Source organism: Mobula hypostoma, chromosome X2 (genome assembly GCF_963921235.1).
Source record: "Mobula hypostoma chromosome X2, sMobHyp1.1, whole genome shotgun sequence".
Taxonomy (NCBI): Eukaryota; Metazoa; Chordata; class Chondrichthyes; order Myliobatiformes; family Myliobatidae; genus Mobula; species Mobula hypostoma.
In genome coordinates, this window is record NC_086129.1 from 42,601,749 (window position 1) to 42,609,692 (window position 7,944).

General features: G+C 41.6%; 1 protein-coding gene across 2 annotated transcripts in view; it reads left to right on the forward strand.

Annotated features, from left to right (window-relative positions):
- Positions 1-5,624: 5,624 nt before the first annotated feature.
- zbtb16a (zinc finger and BTB domain containing 16a) overlaps positions 5,625-7,944 on the forward strand; it is a 275,933-nt gene continuing 273,613 nt past the window's right edge. For both annotated transcript variants that reach the window (XM_063038143.1, XM_063038144.1), the window contains exon 1: positions 5,625-5,814. The gene's annotated coding sequence lies outside the window, so the exon portion shown is untranslated. The remainder of the gene's footprint in view (positions 5,815-7,944) is intronic.

The following is a 7,944-nucleotide window of genomic DNA, read 5'->3' on the forward strand; positions in this document are numbered from 1 at the left end:
TTCCACAATGACTGTGACTTGTAGCTCATTGATAATGAAAAGGCTTTGGCAAAATCAGAAGAATCATTCACAGTAGAAATAACCACAGTATACTTGTATACTAATATGACATATGCTATTGTCACCCAATTAACTTTCTCATTGACTCCAATGATGTTGATAGCTGGTGATCCAAAAGATGAATGCCATTGATTGTCAATTGTGGATGGTTTAATCCCCACCTGTTGGAAATATTCATTGTACCTTGCATTCACAGTATATAAAACCATCTATGGATGAGATCAGAACTTTCAATTGCCCTTTATTTAATCTCAATGCAAGCATTCAATCAGGGTGATCAGGTGGGAAAGACATTTGCACATTGGTTGTTTGCCAGTCATTGTTTGTGTGTAGTTTTTCATTGATTTTATTTCTTTGTTGCACTGTGAATGTCTAGAAGAAAATTAATCTCAGGATGGTATATGGTGACATATACAGTGGCATGCAAAAGTTTGGGCACCCAGGTCAAAATTTCTGTTACTGTGAATAGATGACCTGATTTCCAAAAGGCATAAAGTTAAAGATGACATTTCTTTAATATTCTAAGCTCTTTTATTTCTATCTTTTACAGTTTCAAAGTAACAAAAAAGGAAAAGGGCCTGAAGCAACAGTTTGGGCACCCTGCATGGTAGTAACACCCTCTTTGGCAAGTATCACAGTTTGTTAGCGCTTTCTATAGCCAGCTAAAAGTCTTTCAATTCTTGTTTGGGGGATTTTTGCCCATTCTTCCTTGCAAAAGGCTTCCAGTTCTGTGAGATTCTTGGGCAGTCTTGCATGCACTGCTCTTTTGAAGTCTATCCACAGATTTTCAAAGATGTTTAGGTCGGGACTGTGCGGCCCATGGCAAAACCTTCAGCTTGTGCCTCATGAGGTAGTCCATTGTGGATTTTGAGGTGTGTTTAGGATCATTATCCTGTTGTAGAAGCCATCCTCTTTTCATCTTCAGCTTTTTTATAGATGGTGTGATGTTTGCTTCCAGAATTTGCTGGTATTTAATTGAATTCATTCTTCCCTCTACCAGTGAAATGTTCCCTGTGCCACTGGCTGCAACACAAGCCCAAAGCATGATCGATCCACCCCCGTGCTTAACAGTTGGAGAGGGGTTCTTCTCATGAAATTCTGCACCTTTTTTCTCCAAACATACCTTTGCTCATTGCGGCCAAAAAGTTCTATTTTAACTTCATCAGTCCACAGGACTTGTTTCCAAAATGCATCAGGCTTGTTTAGATGTTCCTTTGCAAACTTCTGATGCTGAATTTTGTGGTGAGGACACAGGAAAGGTTTTCTTCTGATGACTCTTCCATGAAGATCATATTTGTGCAGGTGTCGCTGCACAGTAGAACGATGCACCGCCACTCCAGAGTCTGCTAAATCTTCCTGAAGGTCTTTTCCAGTCAAACGGGGGTTTTGATTTGCCCTTCTAGCAAAACTACGAGTAGTTCTCTCGGAAAGTTTTCTTGGTCTTCCAAACCTCAACTTGACCTCCACCGTTCCTGTTAACTGCCATTTCTTAATTACCTTATGAACTGAGGAAACGCCTACCTGAATACACTTTATTATCTTCTTATAGCCTTCTCCTGCTTTGTGGGCATCATTTATTTTAATTTTCAGAGTGCTAGGCAGCTGCTTAGAGGAGCCCATGGATGCTGATTGTTGGGACAAGGTTTGAGGAATCAGCGTATTTATAAAGCTTTGAATTTTGCACCACCTGGCCTCTCCTAACGATGACTGTGAACAAGCCATAGCCCTAACAAGCTAATAAAGGTCTGAGACCTTGGTAAAAGTTATCTGAGAGCTCAAATCTTTTGGGGTGCCCAAACTTTTGCATGGGGCTCCTTTCCTTTTTTTTTCACTCCAAAATTGTACAAAACAAAAAGAATACATTAATCTTTCCTAAAATATTGAAAAGAACATTTCATCTTTAACTTTATGACTTTTGGAGATCAGTTCATCTTCTCATTTAACTATTCACAGTAACAGAAATTTTGACCGGGGTGCCCAAACTTTTGCATGCCACTGTATGAACTTTGATAATTAATTTACTTTGAACAAAGAATCAAGACAGCATTGGTTCCAATGATACTGTGTGAGAAGTGACTGACAGCCCATCGCATGTAAAATAACCAATTGGTGAGTTTGGTTTACTGGTTGGTATCAGAACCAGATTTAATATCATATGTCATGAAATTTGTTAACTTTATGGCTACAGTACAGTGAAATACATGATAAATATAGATAAAAAGTTACATTAAGTATATATACAGTATGTCTATAAATAGTTAAGTTAAATAAACAGTGCAAAAAACAGAAATAAAGTTGTGAGGTAGTGTTCATGGGTTCAGTGTCTATTTAGAAATCAGATGGAAGAGGGGAAGAAGCTGTTCCTGAATCGCTGAGTGTGTGCCTTCAGGCTTCTGTACCTCCTACCTGATAGTAACAGTGAGAAAAGGGCATGTCCTGGGTGGTGGGGATCAATAATGATGGACAACGCCTTCCTAAGGCACCGCTCCTTGAAGATGTCTTGGATACTATAGAGTATGGTACGCAAGATAGAGATGACTAATTTTACAAGTTTCTGCAATTTATTTTGTTGTGCAGTGCCCCCCCCCCATACCAGATGGTGGTGCAGCCAGTCAGAATGCTCTCCACGGTACATTTGTTGAAGTCTTTAAGTATTTCAGTTGACAAAACAAATCTCCTCAAACTCCTAATGAAATATTGCCTCTGCTTTCCTTCTTTCCTTCATCAATACGTATGTTGCGTCCAGGTTAGTTCCTCAGAGTTATTGACACCCAGAAACTTGAAACTGCTCACTCTCTCCACTTCTGATCCCGCTATGAGGATTGGTTTGTGTTCCCTCATCTTACTCTTCCTGAAGACCACAATCAGCTCTTTGGTCTTACTGAACTGGTATATCTCACTCCTGTACGCCCTTTTGTCACTATCTAAAATTCTGCCAACACTGGTTGTATCATCAGCAAGTTTATAGATGGTATTTGAGCTGTGCCTAGCCACACACTCACTGGTGTAGTGAGAGTAGAGCAGTGGGCTAAACACATACTTGTGGAGCACCAGTGTTATTTGTCAGCAAGGTGGAGATGTTATTTCCATCTGCACAGATTGTGGTCTTCCGGTTAGGAAGTTGAGGATCCAGTTGCAGAGGGAGGTACAAAGGCCAAGGTTCTGTAGCTTTTCAATCAGGACTGTAGGAATGATGGTGCTAAATGCTGAGCTATAGTCAATAAACAGCATCCTGACTGACATAGGTGTTTGCATTGTCCAGGTGATCCAAGGCTGCATGAGGAGCCATTGAGATCATGTCTGCTGTAGATCTATTGTGGTGATAGGCTAATAACAGTGGGTCCAGGTCCTTCCTGAGATAGGTGTTGATTCTAACTCTGACCAACTTCTCAAAGTATTTTGTCACTGTAGGTGTGAGCGTTACTGGATGATAGTCATTGAGGCAGCTTACACTGCTCTTCTTGGGCATCTCACATGGTGTTATGTATAGGCATGAGGTAGTGAGCATTTCCACATTCTAATAGTACCAGATATATCTTAATGCTCTGATGTATGTGCCCATAATACCAGGTCCTGTTATACTCTGTTTGCTTGCAATTCATGTGCTCAGCCATAGGGAGTTCAGTTGACTTACAAAAAGTTCAGTTCACTCATCTAATATTCCTCAATGTGATCTCAGTGTTTTTTGGCTTGGAATTTAAAATGTGTCTCTGAAGATATAGAGGTACATTCCTGTTAACTCAGCCCTTTGCCTTGCCTTGCTCAAGATGGGTTACAGTTGGCCAAGTATCCCAGAATGTATTATGGTCATGTCATATTTGTCCCAATGCTGAATAAAGCGTATCGACAATCAGGATTTCTATTGCTACAACTTTAGGATCAGGGCTTCTACTTTTATAACAGTAGTCTGTATAAATACTATGGTTAGTTTTGAGAACCAAGTATACCAAACGGCCGCAGTCTGTGTAAACCTAATACAGCAGCCATTCTTATCAATTGTGATCTTTGTTGGCACAGGTGTATGTTGGTGATTTCAATTCCCAATTATTGCTTCCAGTATTAATACGAGACTGGGAGACCTGCAATATCAATATAGGAGACAATAAAGTAGGCTGCAAGGGTTAAGTTGAATGGTTTCTATGAGCAGTCTCTCTCTTTCTGCTTCCTTATGTACTGTTAATTGTATTAGATGTTCTTGTGTGAATAATAGTTGAGTTGTTTCCCTTTTTATATTAAAGAATGATGGTTTTAGTGACTCATGCCTGCAGTTTACAATACTGTGGTAACTTGCAACATGTCTTGTTGGTAACATTGTAATGACTTGTCAGGGGATCTGCAAGTCACTTGTAGTTTGTAAAATGGATAGCAAGCCATTGTCAAAAAAAAATCATTGTAATATTATAGGGACTATGAACAAGGCATTGCCAGCCCCCCCCCCACCAAATGTGTTACAGTGTCTTGCTGAAATGGGGAAAGGCAATTGAGTCATTTCCTTTCAGTGACTGAGCAGTTTTTACTTCCAAGAATGTTAGAGTAGGACTATTTGGAGCTATTTCATTTTTAAGGTTCCCCATAATAGTTAAATTACTGAAATAATTTTTTTAAAAATCAGAAAATACAGGATAACAGAACAAAGGCCTCAATATGAAACTTTTAAATGTTTCTCTACCCTCCGATGCTGAGTGTTCCAGCTTTTTCTGTTTATATTTCAGATTTCCAACATCTGCAACTTTTTAGTATCATTTACTTTAAGACATTTGCCTCGTTTAAGTGAAGTCATTAGAACGATGTCTGGTAAAAATGAAATGAATGATAACATGTATAAAATATAGAGTGCATCTTCAATACGCACACATATGAACGGACAGGTAGTTATGAAAAATTGTTGCATTTGGCATTGGGAGACTGAAAGGCGTTCTCGATTTACTTATTCTGTACTGTCATTTAGGGTGGACAGTGTGATAACAGTTGAAAATAACGAGGTTGTATTGGTCACTCTCCGCATTGCATTGGGCAATACGACCGGATAACGCATGATTGGGGGGCTAATCAACATGTCACTGTAGAGCGATGAAAGTGCAAGACGAGGTTCAATGCGCTGAGACTAAAACTTAAGTCACTTCTAGATACCAGTGTAGCCGTACTTAAAAATAGTGGGAGTAAAACACATTTGCTGTGCATTCGAATTAGAGCTCCAAATAAACAACGGACAACACCCGAAACCGTGGTCTGAGACACTCACTGGAATTAAAATGAATTGCCCGGACTCGCTATTACGGCTAAATGCAAATATCTTAAACGTAGAATTTAATCTCTCCTTGCACATGTATTGCATAGAAAATATTAACATATGAACAAAACATTGTCAGGGATAAACTCGGTGCCATTGTATTTGATCTCTTGTGCAAGTGAGGGGGGAATGGAGAGCTGGCGCCAGCATCAAAGATGGCGGGATGGCAGCTGTCACAGGGCGCCAAGTCCCCAACTTTGACGGTCGGTTCCAGCTCTCTGATGCGGACTTGACTCAGTCAAAGACGCGAGCGGATGACGTCTCCAATCTTTTGATTTGCTACATTAAAACAGAGAGGTGTATGAGTGTGAGTGCGGCGCGTACTGTGAACTGTTTTGTATGCTGCGCTAATAATAGCGTGCATAATTCGGTAAGAACCTCGAGACTGAGGCTGTGCTGAATGAAAAGACGATTGTATTTATATAAAAAAGGCAAACCTATTTATACCCAGAGAGGAAAAGAAGGTATGCGAAGAAATAATGTTACTATCCTACCGTGTGATTATTGCAATTGTGTGTTTGTGCGTTCTCTTTCTGGGGGTTTGCTGTGTCTGATTCTTTGTCTCGCTGGAGAATATTTTGTCCATAAAACTCACTTGATGGGGGAGATACTGGTTTGCATCCCTCGGAGGGTTAGACAGAAACTGTAACCCGTGCGAAATACATTTTGTAACGTGCGAGGGATGCTCAGCTCGTCTTTGTTATTGGGCACTTGGAATTTTAACCCCTCGTGTGTGTGTGATATATAATATAAAATATCCATGTTTCCCCCATCTCTCCCGTTCTGTAAGTTATCACCTTGCGGGGTTTTTTAATCGGATTTCGCGGTGTTTTCCCTGGAGGGGTCGGTATGTGTGTGTGCTTTATTGATGGCAAGGAGCTCCTGAGTGCTCTACCGTTCAACGGGCTCCTTGCGCTGGCGGAGGAAGGACGAGGGGTCGTTGCTGGGATCCGAGCTGCGAAATTCTAGTGCTGGGCTTTTAAACCTCTCCCTCCAAGAGAAAAGCGGCCGCATTTTTAAAGCGGCGCTTGTGCGAAGAAAGTACCGTTAACCGAGCCATTCTGTATCCCCTCAATTACCATTGACACAGAATTGTAACCAACCTGCAGTCTATTTCCCTTCCTCTACGCCGACTAAATTAAATCTATTTGTATCAGGGTTCCTAATTACATATAGCAAGTCTAACAGTATGATATCCACCGGGCGTTGTGATTTATTGGGTAGCGACGCTGACTACAAATGATCCAAAAGATAGGGAGAAGGGGAAGAGAAGGATAGTGGAAACGGGGAGGATTTGGAAATAGGGTTCGGTGAAGGATGGGGAGGAAGGAGAGAGATGAGGCCGTGTTGGATATACGGACTCGGCGGCAGACAGTGGGGACCTTTTGGGTTATTATACTGCCTCCCTCCCCATTGCCACACACAGGCACATTTCCTAGGCATTGGTGTGAGACACCTTCCGAACTTCAGATGTTGATTAAGAGGTTGCTGTTAATGGAACCGTCCCTCTTCGCCGGACGCTCGCACTCGCACGGCGGCGCTTTAACACACGTCCTTTTTAGTTAAAATAAATAAGTTGGGACATCTGACGGTCCCTTTGTCAGCCGAATGAAACGCTACTGTAAGAATAGGATCTTACATTCCGAGCACGATGATGTACTGTTCCCTAACAAAATATTTAGTTGCTTCTGCGGGCAATTAGAATTACGGTAAATTGGTTTAACAAGGTGCCCTTCTGTTATTGATGGTGGGTTAAGACAGGCTGTTAGCGTAAGGAATAATTTTTTATAATTTTCCGATTTGGCATTTAATGAAGGGATTGTCAGAGCGAGAGGACACCAGGTGTTGTCAGGCTGAATTTAATGGCAGCAGTAAATTGGCAAGTTAAAGTACACCGAACGGAAGAGAGATGTTGAATTTCTTTTAGCGCCTTACCCCACCTCGGATGGTGCCGAAGTACTCTGCTGGGTCGGTGTAGCGCCCATGTGGTAACGAGCAGGTGATAGTTTTGTTTAATACTTATTTAAGGTTAGCTGGCACCGGGATATCGCCATTGCCCTTAAAGACAAAACCGCTGTGGGGTCTTCTGGGTTTACCCGCCAGTGGACGGGTCGCGTCTGACCGTCCGGTTCATCCCGTGAACCGACTGGAGGGTCAGCTTGGAGTTTAGTGTTTGAGTCCTTAACGTGGGACCTGAATACTCGCTCTCCTGAGGGCGCTACCAGCTGACCCACACACACCGATACACCCCGCATGGACCGTGGGTTAAACGTGCGATGAAAGGAGAACGGTATATTTGAGTTGGAAATTGATATCAATGTTCCAAATTATGCAGGTACCCTGGAGGGGAACACCACAACGTTGATAATGATCGGATAATGTCTATTGTTGGACACAACGTGATATATTTCATCCAATCAGTTCTTTTTACCGTAACTGCCAAATTGCACAGTAGTAGTCACCGGTCAGTCTGTATCATAACACTCACCTTTTTCTGGATAGATCAGCTTTGATCTATTTCCCCTTTTTCCATTAGTGTCTTTTGATAGTAAATGGCAAATATTGTTCCTGTCCTTGACTCCACTACCTGCATA